This window comes from Lepisma saccharinum, chromosome 24, assembly GCF_977018435.1.
Source record: "Lepisma saccharinum chromosome 24, izLepSacc3.1, whole genome shotgun sequence".
NCBI classification, from domain to species: domain Eukaryota; kingdom Metazoa; phylum Arthropoda; class Insecta; order Zygentoma; family Lepismatidae; genus Lepisma; species Lepisma saccharinum.
The window spans coordinates 42,427,239-42,451,799 of NC_139252.1; the positions used below are offsets into that span (position 1 = coordinate 42,427,239).

Consider the following 24,561-nt stretch of genomic DNA (forward strand, 5'->3'; position numbering starts at 1 on the left):
CCCCCCCCCCCCCCGACGCCCATGCTTCCTTCTTCTCTCATTTTCTCTTTATTTCTTTATTTTCTTTGTTCTTGTCTCTCTCCCTCTCCCTCCCTCTCTCTCTTTCACTTTGTTTCTTTCTCTCCTATCAATCATTCTTTCTCCTTGCGTGTGGTGGTTCTAGCTCTGCTCTGTTGTACAATACAGCTACATCAAGATGAGAAAACCCCTGTCAAACTCGCTAACTAAGGTGTCCGCAGAGGGGAGCCAGGGGTGGAGGAACTTGCCCACTTTAAATACCTGGAAAACTTACTCGAATAGTGAAATTGCAGCGTGAAAACCTCGAACAAGGTGTGTCGTGAAAGATATGTGCATCGTGTAAAAAGTGCAAAAAGACAAAGAACTATTCATCAAAAAAGTGAGCCGATTTCCGTGGCGGAGTGGTTAGCACAGTGCGCTACGATGCCAGGGATCCCGGGTTCGAATTTCGGCCTGGGCGCGAGTGTTCTGTGTGTCTCTTCATCAATTTCATCGCATCATCACTCATCTTCATCTAAAGTGTCAGAAAAGCGAAGTAAAATTAACTACATCTGTCAAAGTGTTTGGTGTTTAAGAAAGCAAGATGCACGCAGTTTCAATGTAAATAGTGGACTCAAGTCCGAACTTGACAACGCCAAAATATTTTCAATTCAGTTTCAATTTTACGATTTGTAAAACAATAATGAAAGATAAAATATGAGTTCTTATGACTCAAGGGCAAGATCTTATTCCACCCACTGTTCTTGAATTGGATATCCCTTGCTGACGAGATGTTTTGCCCAGTTTGGAGGTGCTTGTATGGATCAACATAGAGAACATGCAGTGGATGGGAGGGGGTGTCTATGCAAATTGTTCTAGTGGGGTGTTTTATGAGGATTTCCTTAAGTGACAATTAGAACACTGCTGTCCCTTCTTAGAAAAAAAATCATGCAGGCAGCCTTCTTCTCAATTCCCTTTCGCTTGTGATCAAGTGCTCCGTGTTTATAACTTATAACTTTTATAATTTATAACTTCCTTTCTTGTTAAAAGAAAAACTTCAACAACGTTAAATATTACGTCTTTACTTTCGTTGTGTACGGTTTTCCCCTTTGTTATACATACACCAGGTAATGACTAAAGGTGACGACGATGTATTGAAGAACGCCACACGTGTTGGCAACGCAGGGGCAGGATTAGATGGTTAGCAGCTGATTGCATCAACCTTCGCTTAGGAAGAGGGTTTCTCTCTAGTTGACTACAAAATACACAACTTGCATTATGGCTGTACTCGCGGTTCTCAAGTTTTCGGATGTGGTAAGGAAAATCCTTATCTTGTATCGTTCCACCACTTTCCTGTGTTCCCTAATTGCTTGGATCCAGCTAAGTGCTTAAACACACACACACGCTCTCATTTCAAGTACGTGAGTTTGAATTAAGTTCAGACACGAGGAGTTGTCAGAAAATCAGCTTGAGAGTATGGGAAGTCATGTTCGTCTTTCACCCGGCCCGGTGCTTGCCTCATTTGCTTATTTCGGTTCGTTGGAGCACTGGTTATGGCATCACCATCTGGGGTTAGGGTGATGGTTATTGGTTATGGGCAGTGGTCGCCACATGACAGCTATCGATCAGAATAACCAATAGGTCTTTGTCACAAGCCAAGTGTATTTGTTTGAGTTGAATGGTAAAAATTCAAGAATAATTGTTTCTTAAGCTTGAAATATTAATTTTGTAACATTTCGTGTCAAAGCGGGAAAATAACTAATTCATAATCTTGAAAGGATTTTTTTTTTTTCGAGTAACCTTTATTCGAGACCAGTTACTACGTTAAGCGAAAACCATTTCAGTGTTGTCTACCTTCCCTTGGATTCTGCCCCAATGCAGTTTCAATTGCGGTACCATCAGCAAGGTAACGTCGCATTACCTCAGGACGAGAGATCCAATCAAAGGGAGACACGTGGATCTGGATGGTTGCCGAGATTCGATGACTCTCTCACACATTGACATCGCGTATGGGATGAATTGCTCCGACAGCGGAAAAATAAAGAAATTCTTGGAAGCGAACTTGTTTAGCAATTTTTACTCTTTCTATTTTGCCAGATGACTGGAAAGTTGCTTGAGACGTGACCTTCTTTGGGATTCCTAATGGGTATTTTGACTTTGACCGTATACAGGTATTTATTCTGTGCCAAGCTCCATGTTGCAGTGGTCAGCAGCGCGACTACACCAGGGGCTCAGGATTCGAATCAAGCCCTGGTCGTCATCACTCATCCTCATCTGAGCGATTAGCCAAAAGTGGTAGAAAACGAAGTACAGAATATGATAAAACTATTAATTTTGGTGAAGAATTGACTGTTATTTATATAGCGCCCACAAGATTTCTCTTGAACGAGATGTGTAATAGTTGATTACAAATTGAATATATGTTCATTTAAGCGTATTAAACTGTATAAAATGTTAAGAAAAGAAAATGCTAGTTGTGCACGAAAATCACTCATCTGGTGACTCGAGCAGAAGTCTCCCTCAAATGATGGTATCGGTAGGAGACGAGACTTTGCAACTTCTCGATTTCGTCTCGTTCTCGGTTCGGCCTCATCTCGAAATAACAACATACGGAGATTGTCACAGCAAAAACCTTCATACCGTATTGAGGCAAACAACTTTTCTTGATAACGTTTCTTTGCTTGACTCTACGAGCCCTCGAAAAATAGGAAATCATCCGGAATATGTATGTAACCACGCAGTACAGGTGCTCTTTGCAATTACTACAAAATATATGACTTTTCTAGCCATACATATATGTACTTGGTATGCCTGAAGAAGTCACACAAAGTAAAGCAGCTTTGGTTTGGTTAAATTTCTTCAATGCTTACCAGTCTCGAACACTACGCCCCGGTCTCGTGTCGATTATTACAGAGGCCTGTCTCGTTCTCAGTCTCGTTTAAGTCTCGAATTTCGAGACAAGAACGAGACGAGACTTGTCTCGTCTTGGTACCACCCCTACTCCCTGAGGAAATGATAAAATAATAATAATAATTATCAATCTATTCAATTTTATGTCAACCGACTGTTCACCCCTACAAAAAATGGTGACGCCCAACGGTAGGAGGATGACATTCGAGATGTGGAATGGAGCACGTACAGTAAAAAGAAGAGGGTGTGGAGAGATAATAAAATGGCAGGATTAACCCATGGAAGTTTCCCGCCTTATTTCAACGGGTCGAACAACTTTTTCTTCCGCTTTTTGAAACGAGCTGGCGTCACGGAAACGCATCCAGGGCACTTCGTAACCTTTGCCCTTGCGGCAGGAAGTAGGTCAGGTTAGACAACGGAGAGGCGAGGGACAGAATTGAAGTCCTTTCACGTAAACTTGCTGAAGAGACGAGCAACCATTTACCCAGATGCCCCATATCGTAGGAGGAGCCCATATTTAGCGTGCATAACCGACATCTATCCAATGGTCACGATCTTAACCCACTTCCACCACATAAAATAATGTGACTGACTTTATTGATATTTTAGTGTTGACTGGAGAGCGACCCTCATGAGGGCAGACCTGACCAGTGTACGAATAAAAGGGGGGTGACGGGGATTTCCCCTCCAGAAAATAAAATTGTTTCCCGTTCAAAGAAAATTGAATTGAAAGCATATAGTATACCATCTGAAAAATCATTCGTGTCCATAATGGTTCATCAAGTCATCAAAGCTTTCTCTGCCGAAAAGCAAGCACCCTTGTGAATTAAAGGAGGACACAATTCTGCAACTGACCAACCTCACTGAGCCAAGACAATAGCAAACTGTTTTCTCCTTAAGTTTTCATGTCATTGAGCTGATATTTTACATGTATTAAAGAGTTCACAATAAACTTGTACGTAGGTTAGATGGACGTTAAGTTTAGGTTAGATGGACGTTAAGTTTGAACTCTGCAATAGAAATTTGGTCAAGTTTTCGGTCTTATTAGTTCGATATCTCTATATGTGTATGATTTTCGGTTTTCTTAGGATGTAAATATAGTAAGCCTTCCCTAATTACATGTCAATGTTATCATAAGATTTAAATGACGATGGTTAGAACCAATGTTCCAAGGTACTTAGAATCGCAAGTCATTAGTTAGTTTACTGACTAGTACAGTCAACGGCAAAGATAATGGTAAGCAAATTGTCCACCGCTATTTTCATTATTTTTTTACTCTACATCCTGTGTTGTTTTAAGGAATGAAACTATGTTGGTTCGAAGCAGGCATTGTTCTCTGCTTATTGACGTCTTTATATCAATTCATTGTCAACACATTGTGTAATTCAGACCGAATGAATATGATGGTGGACAATTCGCCTATTGTTTATTTTGCCGTTGGGTGTACGTACCATATATACAAAAAAGAGTCTCCCAAAATGAAATTGCAAATACACCACTGAGTTGCCCCCCCACCTCCACCCACCACCAAAGCGCTGTGATTCGCACAGTGCTCCTCACCCTCGCCCACCGGAAGACTTGTGAACTGTGAGGCTAAGGACAAATTTTGAGTGTGAAAAGCAATTATTTCAAAATAAAAAATAGCCTTGGAACGAGGATAGCCCATCCCCATTCTCGCCCTTTTAAAACTCTGAACCACTCAAATCCTTAATAGTGGGGATAATCACTGACACGACTGAGTTCTGTGATACCGCTAAGTAGCTTACATTGCAGAAAACTACGTCATCACTTCATCCCGGCAGACCACAAACAAACCACATCTTCTCTGGTGTCAACCAATGCCATTGTTATCTGACCCTCGCACGACCTTTAACCTCCTGTTATGACTCACTCGCAGCTATGGTGAAGAATATTCTATACAAGCGGAAAGCAGGTAATACATTGAAGGTCGTTGTAATTATTTCTATATATTTTCCCCATGCCAACAACCGCCTACGCGGTTGAATCCTCTTCAATGACGCAAGTACACAGTCAGCATGACGTATGTATCAGCGAAGCAAAGGCAAGCAACTACAAAGCAAGTTTGTGGCATTGCATACCTTTATCATGGTTATTTCCTGTGAAAATTATCAGATTTATATCTCTGCATGTATTAGCAACACTGGCTCAGTCAGATAGAACGCTTCCTTGTTTCAAGCACAGAGATCTAGTGAAGTCATGGACACTTACAACAAAGAAGTGTTCGTGACTGTGTACCGAATAGCAGAAGTAACAGTAGACGAATTGTCCACTACAATTTTTCATGTACTTTATTTCCTACAATCTGATTGGTCATTGATTGATTGATTTGCTTTATTTTACTTCGCTTGTGCCACTTTTAGCTAATTTGCGAAGATGGGGATGAGTGATGATATGATGAAATTGATGAATGGACATTCACAAACATCCATGGCCAGGTCGGGATTCGAACCCGGGACCCCTGGAGTCGTAGAGAGATGTGTTAACCACTCCGCTAGGGGGGCCGGCAATCTGATGGTCAGGATGGAAATAAAAACATCAATAATCAGAGGACAATAACATGCTTCAGGGCCATCAAAATGCCACACCTTATATAAAAAAATGAAGGTAGCAATGGGCAATTTGCCCACTGTCATCTTCGGTGTTAGCTGTACAGTGGGATGCACAAGTATTGCTCGGGAAATTGTCCAATAATTTTTTTCATTAATTTTTCTCTTGCATCTACGTATGGTAGTGTAGAAGTTGTCAGCAGCCAATTGGGTGTTTTGTTTCATTTCTTGAAGCTTTCATTACGTAAAACAAAGAGAATAAATAAACATGATGGTGGACGATTTGCTTGGTAATACTTGTGCACCTTACTGTACAATGCTGGGTGAGAATATCATCTTGCCAACAAATTCTCAGAATGTGCTTTACACAGACGGATTTCTTCAGATGTTTACGACAATTATATTCTCAGTCTGCACTACATCTTTGCATTGAACTGAACAAGATATATTGAAGAGTGAAATATGACAACAATACCTTTGAGATCAATGTATATACACATACACAAAATCATTTATATTCAATCTCCGTCCATGTTCGAGCAACTATATTTTCATTTTCCAAACACGAATGTGATGTGTGGCGTTGGACAATTCGAACAATGCTTTGTTACCACAGAGATTACTATCATTCCTGTATGGAATCTGTGGTTTCTACTGTTCCTAACCACGATAGGATGTTCAGTTGTTCAGTTTTCCGTCCATGTACTTTTCTACGACACTGGATGTTTGATATTCCCATGAGAACGAATAAAATAATGGACCCATAAACCTAATGAATTTCTCCTTGCCTCATACGGCCATCCTGGAAATGTTGCCAAACCTGATGTGCATAAAAGAGCGCTATATTAACGAAGGCTGCATAAAGTGCCTCCTAGGGTAATTTTAGGTGTCAGAAGGGTGGGGGCGCTTGTATTACGGTTAGCATTAAAGTGATGGCAATTTATTCTTAGTTTTCACCGCCTAGATTTGGGGGCATCACCCATCTCAATAATCCAATGATGTTCATATGAAATCGAAAATAAAGGATTCCCGGATAACAATATTGCCATCTTCACCTTAGCCACAGCGCTATATACAGTATAAAAATATCTGAGGAGGAAAGAGGGGGTGGGTGACGCAGCCTGTATATGAATATCACGTCACGTGTATAATGTACACTCATGGCAAAGATTGGTCTTTATGGGCCGGAGTCAGTGGTGGCATCATGGTGGGGCAGAGGGTGGATGCAACAGTTCACAGTAAAACGAGTGCACGAAAGAGCCAGATCTGGCTCCAAAAGAGCAAAGTTGGCAACAGTGATCGGCAGCTGCCCCAGTGAGAAAGACCTAGGGGAAATTGTCCCTCATCGCCTTAACGATTCTGTACAAAGAGAACTTAAATTTAGCATTTGGGGGAGGGGGAATCTATAAATCTGCATTAAAGTCAAACCTAACTTGCAAAATTGTTTCACAACAATTTTCCGTTAAACAATGAAGGATTGATTGATTGATTGATTTAGTTTATTTTACTTCGCGTTTTGTGCCTCTTGGCTAATTTGCGAAGATGGGGATGAGTGATGAAATGATGAAATTGATGAATGGAGATTCACAAACAACCAAGCCCGAGCGGGATTCGAACCCGGGACCCTTAGCGTCGCAACGCGATGTGCTAACCACTCGGCCACAGGGTCCGGCAAAAACAATCAAGGAGATAATGACTATAAATTCTAATCTATTTGACTGCTTGCCAAGAAAACTTTGGACCAGAACATTTTATTTGCGAAACGAAATCAGCTTCCAACTTTTCTTTTAACAAAATCAGATGGGAATAGAGAATATATTGTAGGAAATTCATTTGCAGGTACTCACCAAATTCCGGTTCCCGAAATTTCAATGCAGGTATCCACCAGGAAATTCTACCTGCCATTATAAGAGAAAAAAACATTCTGTTAGTAACAACTTATTTGTAATCGTACAAAGTACATCAATATGGAAATGTTTATTTTCATAAAGTTAACAGAATATAATGCTTGTGAAAAGACAGAATCCACCTCCACACCAGGACAATTCAATGGTGAGATCGCCTGTCGATTACTGAATGCTCTGGGATTCAGAGGCAACGGTTGTTTCAACGTGTGCGATCTAGGTCCCCGACTTCGGTGGAGGCACTAGGTGGTTCGGATTCCACTTTAAACTGTACTGTAGGTCCAGTCCCGGTTAACCTTACTGTGCATAAAATGGACTTAAGACACCAAAACATGAATCTATCTAGGTCCCTGATTTAGACTTATTTTCAAATGCAATTAAAACTAAAACTAGATATAACTACAGTATCAACGAATGTCAGTTGGCAAGCCTGTCTTGAGTTCAGGCACGCATGCGCAGGAATCTCCAATGCTTACTTAGGCAGCTGCAAGGCTCGCAATCAGTGTGTCCTATGGTGGAACGTTGGCCGGTACAGTTCAATGGTCAAGACTGAATGCGAGTCTTTACTGCGCATGCGAAACTGCATTGGTAGATACACCCTGTAGATATTGATTGATTGATTTGTTGTTTTAAGTCCACTTTATGCACAGCAAGACTAATCGGAACTGGACCTACAGTTTAAAGTGGGATACGAACCACTGTTCCATGTGCCTACATCCCTGTACATAGCAAAGCCTTATACGAATTAGGAATATCACATATAGAAATCAGCCGTGGTAAATAATAATAATAATAAAACGGACAATCTTGACCATCACATTCTCCAATATTATTTTTATTTTCTGTTCCTAGAATTAATGTAATAAGTCAGATAGTAAAAGCAATTATACAACTTATAATATGAGGAAATAATATAAACTTTCATCCTATTCTTGCTTAAGTTATTCTCTAATACGGATATATACGCACTTACAGCAGTATGTGAAACAACGTGGAAGCTAGTTGGTTACCGGAAGAACGGAGCCATAAATATATGGTTCAATGATTGGGATTCTTCAGTAACAGCACGGCAACCAATATTGCTCTTTGTTCGCCGTCTTATCTACTTTCTCTGACCTTTGATTTTTTCGCAGCCTTACTTTCACCTTCAGGGGAAAATGATACTTCACGGTGACCTCGGTGATAGGTGGAACATCAGCTTTCTTCCTTTGTTATCAAGAATAGACTTCGGGTTCATATTTTGACATCAAATGTATTTTGCAGTAATCAGTGTTTTGTATTTCCTGCAACAACCTTTTAATAATAAATGACTGTGACAAATAAAATTATTCCGAGATACGCCCCTTGCCCCTCTCCACTTCCGGACATCCATGCATATTGTCTCAGTTATCTGATGTTGCATAAAAACACGATACAATCGACAAAGAGTATCACTTTTCTTATTCAGTACCTCAAAATCTATATAAAAATCTATTACTGTTTCTGTAAATATTTCGTAGAGCAGCGTAATTTGACAAAATGTAGGAAGGGTCCGGTCCCTGGGAAACCATCCTGGCTACGTCAATGCTTAGAGCCCTACCTCCAACACACCTTTCCTTTCCATGCGTCTTGTGCGGTTCCTTCAAGCGAAAGTTCAGATTGTACCCTTCCCTTACTTGGTTTTCCGAATAGGTATTGACGCTATGAAACAAAAAATACATGTTTCCAGGCACAGTGGATGTATGACCAAATCCGGAAAAAAATGTATCCAAATTATGCGGATATCTGATTGTCTGGATTATATGCATATCCAAATTATTCGAATTATCTTATGTACCCTGATATTCACATTATCCGAAATGTCAGGATATCCGAATGTATGAATTATTCTGGCAGTTTGACCATTTATTCACATATTCTTTTATTCGTCATTAGTACTCCGGCAGTTTGTTTCTTTATACAGCATATTTGCAGAAGATACAATTCAATCTACAGGTGTATCAATATACGAAAAACACTAAGTTGCTGACCAAGGCAGATTTATTAAGAAATATAAACACTTAACAAGTAACGTTTCAATCCTGTATCAGGGTCTTCCTCAGACGAAGAACTAAACTAAAAATTAGTTTAGTTTAGTTTAGTTCTTCGTCTGAGGAAGACCCTGATACAGGATTGAAACGTTACTTGTTAAGTGTTTATATTTCTTAATAAATCTGCCTTGGTCAGCAACTTAGTGTTTTTAATATGGAAACAAGGCTTAATTATATTACTATCAATATACGCTGTATAAAACACAACTTATTAATAACTTCGTTGACCCTGTACGTATTTTTCACAAATCCTTCATCAAATTTGTTCCATCCCCCCATTTAACGCTTCTCGGCACGCCTCTGCTCAAAAATTAGTGGTACAGAATTCTGTAGATCTCGATTGAGCGGTGCGCTCATACGGTACAGCAATTCTTCTCAACTCAGCTTTCATCTGCCGCTGCAGCCACTGAGATAGTTTTTATATCTTCTTTTTTTTTTCTCTTCTTCTCTTGTGGGATGAGATCTACAAGGACAGGAAGTTGGTCCTCTGTGATTGAGCTGTCTGCTGTGGCCGTAGATAAGATGAGGCAACAGCGCTTCGACTACAGCGACATCTAAACCGATGCTATGGAAGCTTAAACTAGTAAAAGAGTTTTATATTCACAGCAGTGTTAAGTAGCAGTTAGGAACACTTCAGCCGGATCTAACGGGATTGCAATTTTCTCTTTGGCAGCAAATGTCAAGCAAGTTCAGAGATTTACCGATGCAAACAGCCGGTGATTTTATTTTTCTACGGCTCAGGGCTAATCGCGACGATGAAGACAAAAATGTATATTATAAGTCAACTTTATGCTCAGATATAGTCTAATTGGGTCTGGACCTACAATGGAAGGTGAGTTCCGAACCCTGTACAAAGTGCCGAAACCCTTGAGTCGACGGGGTAACCACTATGCAATCGGAGAGACTCCACGTTGAAAATGAGTTGTGAATTATTAATATTAAGTCAGTCTTCACACGATAGTTCACTTCCGGATCGACCTCCAGCTTTCTTACTTCAAGACCGTGTGAGATTATTCTCGTCTTAAGTTTCCGACAGTATTAGAAATCGTCTTTAAATCAATTCAAGCCCATTAAACTACCGATCAGAACTGAGAAGCACACTGGCCAACTGAAGTAAGAAAAAGAAGAAAAATAGATGCTCAAGGCAGTTTCATTTATTTATTTATTATTGTTCTTTTACATACAAGGGAGCCTCCCCGATGGCGAAGTGGTAGCGTAGTCGCCTTGTAATCCCACTTTAACCTGTAGGTTCAGTCCCGATTAGCCTTACTGTGCATAAAGTGGACTTAAAACACCAACTAAATCAATCATTTTACATACGACCAATACAACTAACATTTTATTTCTTGAATGAAGAGTCTGCTAATTATTTTTGTTTTATATAAATAGTCCACACGTCTAAATTTCCTACTGTGATGTTGATATTATATTTTCACAAAAGCATACGAATATTTTGAACTCAACAGTCACATATGTTTGCTGTAATATATAAATTATGCTGTGTATAGCACTGCAATAAATCTGTACTGTTGTACTGTTATGTGGTAATTGTTACTGTTTAAAACAAAAGGTGAAAGAAAGTACGTAAATATGGCTCTTTCAGATTATGAAGAAGTTTTGTAGTTTCGATTCGATAGCATATACGACCCCTATTTTACCTTTAAAAAAACTAGAACCCCCCAGATACAAACACACATAACTCCCGCCTTGGGTACAGATTTTGTAAATATTTACGATTACGATTTACGGTTTATCAAAATTTCATTGTTTACGATTTATCAAAATTTCATTGTTTATCAATTTTTACACTTGTGTATTTACGTTGTTTTAAGCCACTTTTCTTCGTATGTAGGCTAATCGCGACGGCGATTGTGATAAATGTTGCTTAAAGGAAAGTGTGAATGATGATTAAATGGAAGTGACAGATGGACATTCACAAAGGAATAATACCTATACCCAGGCAGGATTCGAACCCAGTACCCAGATTTTGGTGCGTAGATCTGTGAAAGCGCTCGGCCACCAAGAAGAACATTATGTAAATGCAACCTCTTAAAAATAAATGTAGTGACCAGCGTTCTAAGCAAAATCTACACAACTTTAGCGTTTATATTTAGAAAAATAATAAAACAGTACAGATATAATATTTATTGTTATTGTCGATGTAGGTACTTCGTCACAGTTTATAATTTTGGAATATACCGTACCGTTTTACTGAGGAATTGGGTTCAGATTTTTTTCTGGGTGGGGAAAGGGGGGGGGCTGGGCCCACAGCATGATGTTCACTTCTAAATAATGGTAGTAAATGTCGAGTCGAACATGAGCAATACCATTCCATAAAACCCAGCACCCAAGTGAAACTGTAACGGATTCCATATTCCACTTTCAGTTTCTGTGAAAAATACTTTCTAACACAGCGACGAAACATTCCTACACGGCTGCTGTAAAGGAGGAAATCCCTTCCATGTTTTATAATCGGGTCAGGAGAGAGAAGAAATATAAATCTTGGATGGATTTTCTTGTGGTCGTGTGAAGGTGAGATTCGATGTAGCTTGTTTTTTTAAGAATTTTGTTTTTTTCTTCTTTTCACTTTTCCTTCATTGTCTCTGTCCCGATTCCCTCTCAAGAACAAGGTTTTCCAAAACGGTTTCGGCGTCCATATACCTGCGGAAGCTAACCTTGGCTTACTTTAATCTCGTCAAGCAATATATATGTATGTCCCATTCGCGTACGACGGATCATGCATTCCACGCATGTGCTTTGCCTTGTATCTACGTCACCAACTACATTTTCGAATCTTTTTCGACAATTTGAAATAGACTTATGATGCTACGAGACACTAAAATGTCTACCCAGATGCAATGCACCTGAATTCAGGAGCGTCAACTTTAGAAAAAAACAATAATTGGGCTAAGAGAAATCTCGTTAATCATCCCTTTCATGTATCATGATTAGACCTCAAATTTTAGGTTTTTAACCTATTCGCTCCTTTGCAGGTAAGTAAGAAATAAAAAATTGCGCCTAAATTAAACCTCTTTTTAGGTTTTTATGTATTCTTTAAGGTTTGCCAGGATATTTATATTTCACAGAGGTATTTACTGGGTTTAGTGATGAAGCAATTCAATGACTGTCGTGTTTGAACCGTGTTTTCTGTCAATGTCCCTCCCTCCAAGTCCATGTTATTCAAGGCTCTAAACAAAACAAAATGCCTGATGCGACTATTAACTGCACAGTCCAAGTGCAAACTTCTGATCTGCTAACTTTTGGTGCTTTCTAGCATTCAAATTTGCACCACTGACTAAGCATCTACTAAATGCTCTCACAGAACTTGTTAAGTGGTGTCGTCAGTGGAATTTAGAACTAAACCCTCAGAAATGCTCTTTCCTTACTTATTCCCTAAAAAAGAACAAAGTGGTGTCTACTTATACTATTGAAAACAAACCAATCCAAAACGTTTCCACCCAAAAGGACCTAGGTATTATCATGGATGAAAAACTCACTTTTAATTATCATATTATTGCTACCACTAAAAAAGCCATGCGCCTTCTCGGTCTTCTATACAGATTTAGCGAAATTCAAAACCCATCATCTCTTGCTTTATTCTTTAAATCTTTCATCTCGCCCATCCTTGAATACTGTTCCCCAATTTGGGCAATGGCCTCAAAAACCAATCTCACCAGAATAGATTCTGTTTTCAGTTTCTTTCTTGCAATTGTTCGCCATAGAATACCTTCCTTTCGACATGTATCCAAATCAGACACCATGGCTGCTCTGAATATTCACACTCCATCCTTTCGTCGTGATCTAGCTGACATGAAATTTTTATACAAAATAATAAATGGCAAAATCAGAACAGATCTCCTAATCAGTGAATTCTCACTTAGGGTACCCCAAAAGCTAACGCGCAACCTGCAACTCTTCCACAACCCAACCACTAGGCTATCCCTTCTACAACGCTCCTTGTTTTACAGGCTCCCAGAAATCTACAACAAACTTCCCCTGAATGTAGATATATTCCTTCCAGAACGTAACTTTTGTATATTACTGACGAAGAACATGTAAATCTATCCCATCTTGTTATTGTTTTTATCTTTTGTTATTATTTGTTTCTACTTTATGTTGTTTCAGTGTAAAATGGCCAAATAAGACTGTATCTGAAACTCTGAGTAAATAAATAAATAATAAATAAATAAATAAAAAGATCATTTTCAGCATATAAGATGATCCTCACAGATAAAAAAGGCGGGGTTTTGTCTCGGGATAATGCGAAAAATATTGATACGTACAGGAAATTATACATAATTCATTTATCATATCGATAAGTAAGTTTTGCTAACGATGCAAGTATTAGTATTACAATAATTAGTGGATCATTTTAAAAATAATGCATAGAAATGAAAATTTGGTTAGAAAATTAATATTTGTTTATGGTTACATACGTATATCTATTAAAATTTCTGGCGGTTCCTTTGAAATGTTGTTTTTAACAATTGTACCTAATTAGTATTTTTCAGGAACTTTGAACCATTGAAGTCTTTTGGAACCTACTTCAGGATCTTTTAGTCTAATTTAATATTTTTAGAACCTATTTTAGAATTTTTAGAACCTATTTTATGATTTTAGGACCTATTTTAGGATTTTAGAGCCTATTTTAGAATTTTTAGAGCCTATTTTAGAATTTTTAGAACCTATTTTAGAATTTTTAGAACTTATTTTATGACTTTTAGAACCTATTTTAGAATTTTTAGAACCTATTTTATGATTTTTAGAGCCTATTTTAGGATTTTTAGAACCTATTTTAGAATTTTTAGATCCTATTTTATGATTTTTAGAGCCTATTTTAGAATTTTTAGAACCTATTTTAGAATTTTTAGAACCTATTTTAGGATTTTTAGAGCCTATTTTAGGAACCTAAAATACATTTTTTAGAACCTAAAAATCCGAGGTCTAATCATGATATTGATGCACACCAACAATACATTCCTACCTATTTTTCTTCTTAAATCTGCTATTTATTGATTTCAATAAGTACTACATCACGAATGATGATAACAAATATAATAATAACACTAATAACACGACAAATTATTGGGTCGGCTGCGGCCTCAAGGGGGCATATAAGTTGGCACCAATGCACCAGAAAAGATGCATGTCTCCCTGAAAAGATGTCAGTCGAAAATTACTTCACACATGTAATTTCATTAGTGTTTATTTATTTATTGAATAAAATACATCATTAATATTTATTTATTGAATAAAATACACCTCCTACAGGGCAATACCCATTTGCAGTAAGTATTAGTTACGAGAAAAATGAAATAGATAAATAAAATAATATACGTAATTGTAGCACAATCTAAAGATAAGAGCCATAAAAATTTACATACATAAAAATTCCTGTTTCATATTTACAACGCATTCATTTATATCTGTACGATTGAATTCAATGGTTTTTCGAAGATTTGATCGACGTGTGAAAAATACTTAAGTTTAGTGCCTTTTGGAGAAAATGTTATGTAGTGTGATGGGACGTCTCGTTTCGAGGAGACGGGATCGAGACTGGAGTTTAGAAGTGTAGAAAGACAGAGAACGAGGCAAGCTTCCTCTCTCGCGCAGGTTAACCACTAAATCACGGAGGTCCTTTACGAAGATGCATAATTTCATGAACGTAAACTTAAAAAAATAGTCACTGTATACACTTTCTGCGTCCCTTCCCTAAAATTAGGATGTAGCTTTTCATTAATTAAAAAAAAAAAAAGTCAAGGGGGCTACAACCCCGCTCCCCACCCACTTCCATGGCTATCACACGATTACAAATCTTCCATATCACATCTTAGATTGCGCTCACCGGTGTACACAAAGGGGGGCTGATGGGACTACAGCCCCCTCCGAAATTTTGAGAAAATCAAAATTTTCAAATAAGAACAGTCGAGAAAAAACCGTGGTAAATGCAAACCCCCTTAAAATATCCCCCGATTTCCATTGTTGAGAGTAGAAAGTTCTAAACATACGATATATCTAATTGTGTACACCGTCACCATAGAAAGCAGCTGTGTACTAGAGAATGAATTCCAGCCCCTCCCGAAAAAAATAATCTGCGTACGCCAGCGATTGTGCTAACTCGTTCTGACTGTTGCGTACATAGATTTAGCTCATGACTCACGTACATGTAATCTCTACGTCCGCATTTGTGACCTAAAATTCAGAAAAGTGCACACAAATGCGTCTGGATTCAATGCTTATGCACGCCAAGCATTTATTTATAAGTTAAAAATTTACAGCTGACAATAAAAGCTAACGTTATTTTTATCTTTCTTCTGGAATTTCTGCCCCAGTTACGTTGAACTTACTACTTCGATGCTCGTCTCGAAACAATTGTTGGCTGGCTTAAGAATGCAATTCTAACTGTACTGTTTGGTTGCTGGCGCATAAGAAAAAGTCCGTTTCAAGGGTTGTGAATCTTGTTAGTAGTCTACATAACATGATGGTAAGATTTAATGCAATTGGACATTTGAGACATTAATCTGAACCAAATTAAATGGCAAATCAAATTAAATCTTGCAATTTTCTCAAATTAAGATGTAGTAAATATAAATTTCGCCACAACCGAATTGCGCACACTTTAGTTCCAGGATTGCGCACAAATCTCACTGACCTGTTTTGCGCACAGATTTTGATCCAACGTTGCCACTTTGATAGCTTTAAAGTCTGTGCGCAAAACTGTTTTTTCCTTTAGACAAGAAGAGAGAGAGAGAAATTAGAAATAAAATAGTAAATCTCTTAAGGATTAAATAAAAAATATAATTTGACCAGTAAATGTAGCAAGTCAAGATACAATTTTCATACCAATTTACATAATACAGTAAGTCACTATTGATGTTTTCAAGATACAATTTTCATATCAATTTACTCAAACTCAAAAGTTAGGTTAGGTTAATGACTGCACAACAAACACTTCTGTCAATCGAAGCTCGTGACCTTCGGTATAAATACGGAGATACACCGACCATTACATTCTAGTCCACCAATCAGGTTCCTCCTCTATGCCTATCTAATGCTACCCTTCCAGCAAAAACACGTGTAAGTCCTCACACACACACAAACAAACACAACAGAAGTGAGAACATTTTACATCTGACAACATGGCCTCATTTTTTGTACCCAATCCTGTACATTGTGACAGCTTGTCAACGGCTTATCAGATACCACTGATAAAACCGGAAAAGTGTGAGCAATCCGGCTGTAGCCATAAATTTCTTCAAAATGTAATGTTCCGATAGCATAATTATTCAGGTTGTGTAAATGCTGGGGCAGCAGTCACGGTGCTGAAATGTTGGTCTAACTTCGTTTTACTTTAATTTAATGCCACAGGCTACATATGAGATGTATTTGCTGTTTGAAAACGATATATTTTTTGGTGCCCTACTTAACCAATAAAAGTAAACTCGACAGAACTTACGAAACCCTCTTTACATAAAATAGGATATGCAAACGATATAGAAGATGGTTGGTTATACATGCATGGTTTAAATGGGTAGGAGAGGTAAACCCTTATGACTTCACACTGCTGGTGTGCCTCAAGGCATGGTAATCGTACTATAAAATTATTTATATTTTCCGAGAGAAAAAAAAATGCCAATGGCAACCGTGTTGCATACATACAAGATGAAAAATGTTTCTCCAGGACTCGCAGCTTCGATGCGAGGTTTTAACAAGCAAAATGTTACGACATACAGAACTGGCACAAATATGTATATTTCTTTTACCGTCAAGTGCACGAAATGATGCATTTTTAGGTTGCCAAACTACACAGAGAAATGCATCAAAGGGCGGTTTTATCAGTTGTTCTCCCGTGGATGTACTATAAATGCATCAATTTAGAACGTCAGACACGATCATTTCAAAGAAGGCAAAATTACACGTTTCACTTCTTCAATTAATGAACCACAAAGTGATTTGGTGCATTTCAAGTTATGTGTGTTGAAGGTTCATGGAGAAACCTTCTGTTCTGTGCGCGTGTGTTGTAGGTTCCTCCATGAACCTTCAACACATCCGCGCACAGAACTTGAAATGCACCAAATCACTTTTTAGTGAGAGAGGAAGAGAGAGAGAGAGAGAGAGAGAGAGAGAGAGAGAGAGAGAGAGAGAGAGAGAGAGAGAGAGAGAGAGAGAGAGACCCCCTTAAGTTATCGCTCGTGAGGGCAAACCTGTGTGTAAGAAAAGTTGTTCGTCCTGAATGACTTCAACACGCTGTGCAAGTTTATTGATGCTATATACTGTAGCGTGTATGGACATCCTGTATGTAGTATGTGTGTAAAAAAAACGACCAAATGAGTTATAATTTACTGAAACCTTATTACTCCTTTCGAAGCTCGCTATGTTAAGTGCTGATCAGTCAAAAGACACACTGTTAGAAACTAGCATAAAATTTTACAATATAGTCCCGTTTAAATTTAACAATGCCTGTTAATTTACAAAACAGGACCCAGCCGTTATTATATTTACATTTTAATATATTTTTTTAAATAATATAATAATTATACATTTCAGTTGCGTGCACCATAACTATTTAAAAATTGAATCATTAAAATTACAATTAGGGTAACTATGTAATAGTCGTTAATACTTAAAAAAAAACGGTCATGATAATTTCTTTACGGTATTGGATCGCAGCGAAAATTGACTGTCTCAGATCGCCATTATGGTTGAGCCCATACGGGTGCCGAAATAACGGTATCGGTATTTGTACCGCAACAATACCGTGTGGCACTTTCGATGAGTATAATTATCCTGGAAATTATGTACAATTAATTCCAAGTTTCCATTTATTTTGTACCAATAGTATGTTTAAAAAATAATGTATTTTGTGATTACATAAAAGGTACTTTTTTATATTCTGATGTAATATTTGAATATTTTAAAACAAAACTCTGGTAAATTGATGATTATTATTGGATTGGAATACTCACTCAGTAATATTAATACATATTTTGAATAACTTTCAGTTTGTTTTTACATTTTTCAAGAATCTGTATCAGTGGGAGGGTTATGGGGGTCAGACCTCGCCGCCCTTTGGCTATCATGTTACACAGAAAATTACTTTTTTCCCACGATTTTAAAATGGAAAATTTTTCATCCTTGTATCATTTTCAAATAACAGGAATTACTGTTTGGGACGTCACACAGCAGCATTTGTCAATCGTTGTAGTCTTTTGTGGGATTTTCAATTCATCCCGTACCAAAGTTGTTGCTTGAGAATAAAAACCACCCCTCCATAGAAAATTCCTGGGTGCGCCTATGGGTAAGAGTACAAGTCAAAAGTATCGTTTGAGTTTGAATTTTAAGTCCACTTTATGCACAGTAAGGCTAATTGGGGCTGGACCTACAGTTTAAAGTGGGATCCGAACCACTATGTGCGTGCCTCCACTGGGTATCGAGCCCGGGACCTCTTGATTATATATAAAAAAATTAGTGCAGAAGGCCTTAGAAAGAGCGTTTCGCGGGCTAACAGCAGACGTCGCTCGTACACTATTGCCGAAACTCTCGTGTCGTCTGCTCAGCCGAACATACAGGCCGAGGTAGCAAGAGGCAGAGGTCATTCACCTTCCAGAAGGGTGCAGCGAGTTAGCTGTGGCAACCGGGCTCGCTCATTCGCGGACCTGATTGGTTCTCGCAGACACACCCCCATATTGTTGTCTGCTGTAAGCCCGCAAAGCGATCTTTCTAAGGCCTTCTGCACTATACACGGCGACGACGCTACCACTGCGCCATCGGCTGGACCCTAAGCGTTATTCCATCAGTGAACGAACGTTTTACAGTTCGCTTTGGGGACAGTGCTTTTTTTTTCCTTCGTGAAAAGCCTTTAAAAAGAGAGACAGAGAGAAGGATACCACAAGTTCATCCATTTCTTTCCTTTCCAAGTAAACAGAGGAAGTTTATAGTCAAGAAGCCTGTCGTTAGTCGCCGAGCTACGTTGTAGGTCAGTGTGTCCCGAACAGAAGAAGCGTCATTTACTGAGCGAGTGATCCCGCGGTGACATAAGCGATGCACAAAGGGCAAGTAGAGCGTTGTAACAGGACAATGGCGTACGGGGAAGAAAGACAGGAACGATTTAGTCATAAGAACTCCATGCTAAGCTGTGAGAACCCGACGTGGACTTCCGAGTATTGTAGAGGTGTCTGGGGCTGCCGTCTCGTCAGCCAGGTTAAAGGAACGTGTGGAGAACAGCGATGGAAATTCTTAGAAGCTTCCAATGTCAACCGGGAACCGTTATTTCTCGCTTCGATGCTTTGCAATGGCCGTGACGCGGTATCTCTTAAACGGAAAGTCGAGTTACGCAAAGTTCGGAAAACTTGCATGTGCGTTACTTAATATCAATAACCACTGGCGTCGTCACAATATGTCGTTCAGGATGGGCTCAAGATGGCCGAAATAGTTCTGGAGGCAGTGTTGCCAACCACTTTTCGGCAATGTCCCTACAGACATAGTCAAAATGTCCCTACGCCAAGTAAAGCGACTAAAAGAAACACCACCTCATGAGCATGGAAGACAGAAGATAAAATATACACATTTTCTTACCAAATCTTTCTGCTCGGCGTTTCCGCAATTTATGAATAACGGTGAGTCCTTTACTGTTGATTATGTTATTTGAAGTCATACATGCTGCTGCTGTGTGAAGAGATATATGTTGGTTGGTGATGCTGTATTTCTTGCAGTCTTCTTCACGTGCCTTGACGGAAGAATTTATCACTAGCAAAGAATTTAACAATTCTAGTCCCATTTATTTATATTCTTTGTTTTTGTATCACTTAACATTGAAAATATTATTTCCGTTTCTGCGTTAGAATGTGGTAATGTTAGCACTATTTTCGCGAGACTGGAAATGTTTTCCAAAAAGAACATGCCTTCAAAGTTCTTGATAACCGATAACATGTTCCAAAATTCTGATGGAGATTTGCACCTTTTGCACAATAAAATGTTATTTTCCAACATTGAAAAAAGTCCCTACGTTTTCCCTCATTTGGCAAAATCTGTCTCTACGCGGGTAAAATATAGTCAAAAGTCCCTATACGTAGGGACATGTCCCTACGGTTGACATCACTGTCTGGAGGACTGAATCGGTGATTAGCGCTGGCAAGTTTATCTTTCTCTTTCTCTCTTCCACTCGCACTCTGTGTGCTATCCGTGGTGCAACTTTCTAGCATTATCTCTATCTTTCTCGGTTTCATAATCTCAAACTTTCGTCTTTCTTTGTATATCTCGCTCTTTCTCTTTGTATCCCCCCCTCTCCCTCCCTCATTGTACCATTCTCTTTTTCTTTGTATCTCTTTCCCCTTCTCTTTGTATCTCTTCCCCCTATTTTTTATCTCTTTCCTCCTCTCTTTGTATCTCTTTCCCTCTCTTTGTATCTTTCCCTCTCTTTGTATCTTCGTCTTTCTTTTTTTATCTCTTTCCCCCCTCTCTATCTTCCTCTTTTTGTATCTTTCTCCCTCTCCTACTTACATCTCCCCCCCCCCGGCTTTCTCACCCTCTCTTTGTATCTCTGTCCCGCTTTATATCCTTGTGTGTGTGCCATTCTTGTTCTTCATAAATAATTCTGGAAATCTCTCATGTAGGCTTTGTGGGTGAGCTAGGACTATTTCACGGTTCGGTAGAGCACACACACGCCCAACTGTTTACACAAAGTAAAGACTATTATTAACACATAGTATTGTTTTTAGAGGACCTCCTAATAATTATAGAATCTTCTTTTGAAACAGTTTTGTCCGAAAACGAGCATTTTCTTTTTACTTCCGTGTTTTCAAAATTCAGTCCACTTATGAATATATTTCTCTCTCTGTGTTTTCTCCTCATCCACAATAGGGTTATACCTGCAGTTTCTTCTGCTATGATCCTCTTTCCATAACTGTAGTGTGTTACTTCTTTCTTCATTTTCGACACCCTGCTTTACGCCTCCATTTTTTTTCTGGACTGGCTGGCTACCAAGCTGGAAATCATAGGTGTCACTATGGTTGGAGACTGGTTTTGGAAACTACACCGTGTTCTAACTGCAACTTGCTTCTGTCCTCGATGCTTCCGCGATTTTATTTTGCTCGATAAAAATAGAGTAGCGAATATGAGGTGCATTCATGTTTATTTATATTTAGGAATTTATCCATAGCGATGAGATTTGTACACGGCAGATATGATTAGCCGATAATGAAATTTTTTTAGGTTGTCTGCTCTGCGCAATGCCTCGTGCGAATAAAAGAATTAAAGTACCAACAATTACGGTAGCGAATATCGTGAGAGGCGAAAAAGTACCACACAACTAGTCGAAGTCCAAGTAGCAAATCTACCAGGAAATGTACCCTCGTGCATGGGCGTCGCCATGAAATTTCTGTAAAGGAGGTCCAGGCCATTTATAAAGCTCGAAAAGTAGAAATAATACCAATAATAATTATTATTAGCATGTTTATGGTTATTATACAATAATACCGAATAAACAAAGAAAATAAAAATATATTGTTCCAATTTTATTATTACTACTTTTGGAAACTTTTCTACTCTATCCACCACAAGAGTAAATATTCAACACAACTGTTATTAACCTTATATACCTCGTTGAAGGAAAAGCTTTAAAAGTTAGGGAAAAATTTTAGTCGTTGTGTCGCCTCTCATATAAGACTCTAATTTTTGGAATTTTGGAAACTGCGAAATTATTTATTCTTTGATATAACTAAATGGAAGAATATGAAAATATAAACTGGTTCCTGTAGTTTAAACTTTTTTTTCGATTTAGCGCATTTTACTTTGTTATTCTGTTCGAATACTAACTAATTGAACTTTATTTCTGTGAGTAACAATTAAAATAACAAGCCTGTTTTTGTAACTTGAAATGAACGATGAAAATTTCCAAGGCCCGGGGCCTCGTATAGTTAAGTCTTCTTTATTTGGATATTTGCATTAGACTACCAGTCAGTTTCTTCTGTAAGATCCTATATATTTGTTCTAAACTTTTTAGTGTGTTTATAATTCTCCTCTTGAATTCGTGTAAGTTATTCTTTACTTTCCCCCCTTCACTCTTGGTGTACATGTCGTGTCACCGTCAGATGCTGCAAGTGAACCTTACTTGTATCCTTAGTCAACGCAAAGACTAATGTACACAGCGTCTGCATTCTCTTCCTACATCTCCGTGAGAAAACTGGTTGCAACAACGTGAAATGCTTTCACTTGCCATCTTTTATTGTTTTTAAAGCCACTGCGTTCTCATGAAAGGAGTGTGTTTTCAGTTTCTCTAGATGCGAAATCCTTTCCATTGTTGCTCCAAGTTTCGTTGCTTTCCTACATTCATCTCTTCAGGTGCTTTCCCTCGTTTTACCCCTTTCCATGATCACTAACGCCTTCCGAGTCGTTCTTTCCGTTTTTCATCTTTTCTACATTTTCATTTATTTTCCTCTTTTATTTGTAATGATTTCTATCCATCCAACTGCTTTGGTTTTCAACAATTCTAACTATCTCAATGATATCTATCCATCCAACTGCTTCTGGTTTTCAACATTTCTAACTATCTCAATCATATCTATCCATCCAACTGCTTCTGGTTTTCAACATTTCTAACTACCTCAATGATATCTATCCATCCAACTGCTTCTGGTTTTCAACATTTCTAACTACCTCAATGATATCTATCCATCCAACTGCTTCTGGTTTTCAACATTTCTAACTATCTCAATGATATCTATCCATCCAACTGCTTCTGGTTTTCAACATTTCTAACTATCTCAATGATATCTATCCATCCAACTGCTTCTGGTTTTCAACATTTCTAACTACCTCAATGATATCTATCCATCCAACTGCTTCTGGTTTTCAACATTTCTAACTACCTCAATGATATCTATCCATCCAACTGCTTCTGGTTTTCAACATTTCTAACTATCTCAATGATATCTATCCATTTAACTGCTTCTGGTTTTAAACATTTCTAACTATCTCAATGATTTCTATCCATCCAACTGCTTCTGGTTTTCAACATTTTTAAATATCTCAATGATAGCTATCCATCCAACTGCTTCTGGTTTTCAACATTTCTAACTATTTCAATGATTTCTATCCATCCAACTGCTTCTGGTTTTCAACATTTCTAACTATCTCAGTACTGGACACAGTACAAATATTTCTCTAACTTCTATCCCAATTTGTTTTCTGCTTGTCGTAATTTACAACAACCAGTGTGCGAATTAAGGGGGGAGATTATCCCTGCAAAAAAAATATGAGGGGATTCAATCCATATAGTACCGCTTCTTAACTATGTAACGATCGCAATTGAAAAATAATTCGTGTCCATTAATAGTCCATGTGGCACGAATGGGAGAGGAAAGAAGAGCTTACAGGATTATTGTTGGGAAACCTGATGATAAGAGACCTGTAGGAATGCCAAGACAAATGGAGGGATAAAGTTGAGACCTAAAGGAAATCGGTAAGGATGGAAAAGATTGATCTTGCCCAGGAGAGAGAGACAGATGGAAGGTTTGTGTTGCTGCAGCCATATATCTTCGGGTTTAGGAAGGCTATAGTGAGTCTATTAATGGTCCAGCCATCAACGATTTCCCTCCGAAAAGTATGCAGCCTTGTGAATTAAAGGACACAATTCTGAAACATACCAACCTTACCGAGTCGAGACAAGAGCACCTGTTTTCCACTTAAGTTTTCATGAATAGTGCTGATATTTTACATGTACTACTAAAGTCCTAACAGGAAACAGGCAGGTTAAAATGGACAAGTTTGAACTTGGCAATAGAAATTTAGTCAAATTTTTGGTGTTACTATAGTTCCATATCTCCTTTTGTATAAGAGTTTGGGTTTTCCAGCCAATTTTCAACACAGTCGCAACATAATACATGCATGTAGGGGCACGGGAACTTGTCGGTCATCCTGTAGCAACAGCCCGTTGAGGTACAAGGTATATCAAGCATATTTTTATGGGTGACACATCCGTGCATCAAATCCCATTGCCGCCGCTTTTATCTGACGTTTTAGGCCGGAACCAGCAAATTTTACTCTTCAAGTTTCCCCCTCTCCCGCATGTCCCCACAATGCTAGGTCAACACAGAAATTTTAAGGCTCGAAACCAGG

General features: G+C 38.4%; 1 protein-coding gene across 3 annotated transcripts in view; it reads right to left on the reverse strand.

Moving 5' to 3' along the window:
- drpr (multiple EGF like domains draper) overlaps positions 1-24,561 on the reverse strand; it is a 174,012-nt gene that overhangs the window by 130,467 nt on the left and 18,984 nt on the right. For all 3 annotated transcript variants that reach the window (XM_083110765.1, XM_083110763.1, XM_083110761.1), the window contains exon 2: positions 7,322-7,372. The gene's annotated coding sequence lies outside the window, so the exon portion shown is untranslated. The remainder of the gene's footprint in view (positions 1-7,321; positions 7,373-24,561) is intronic.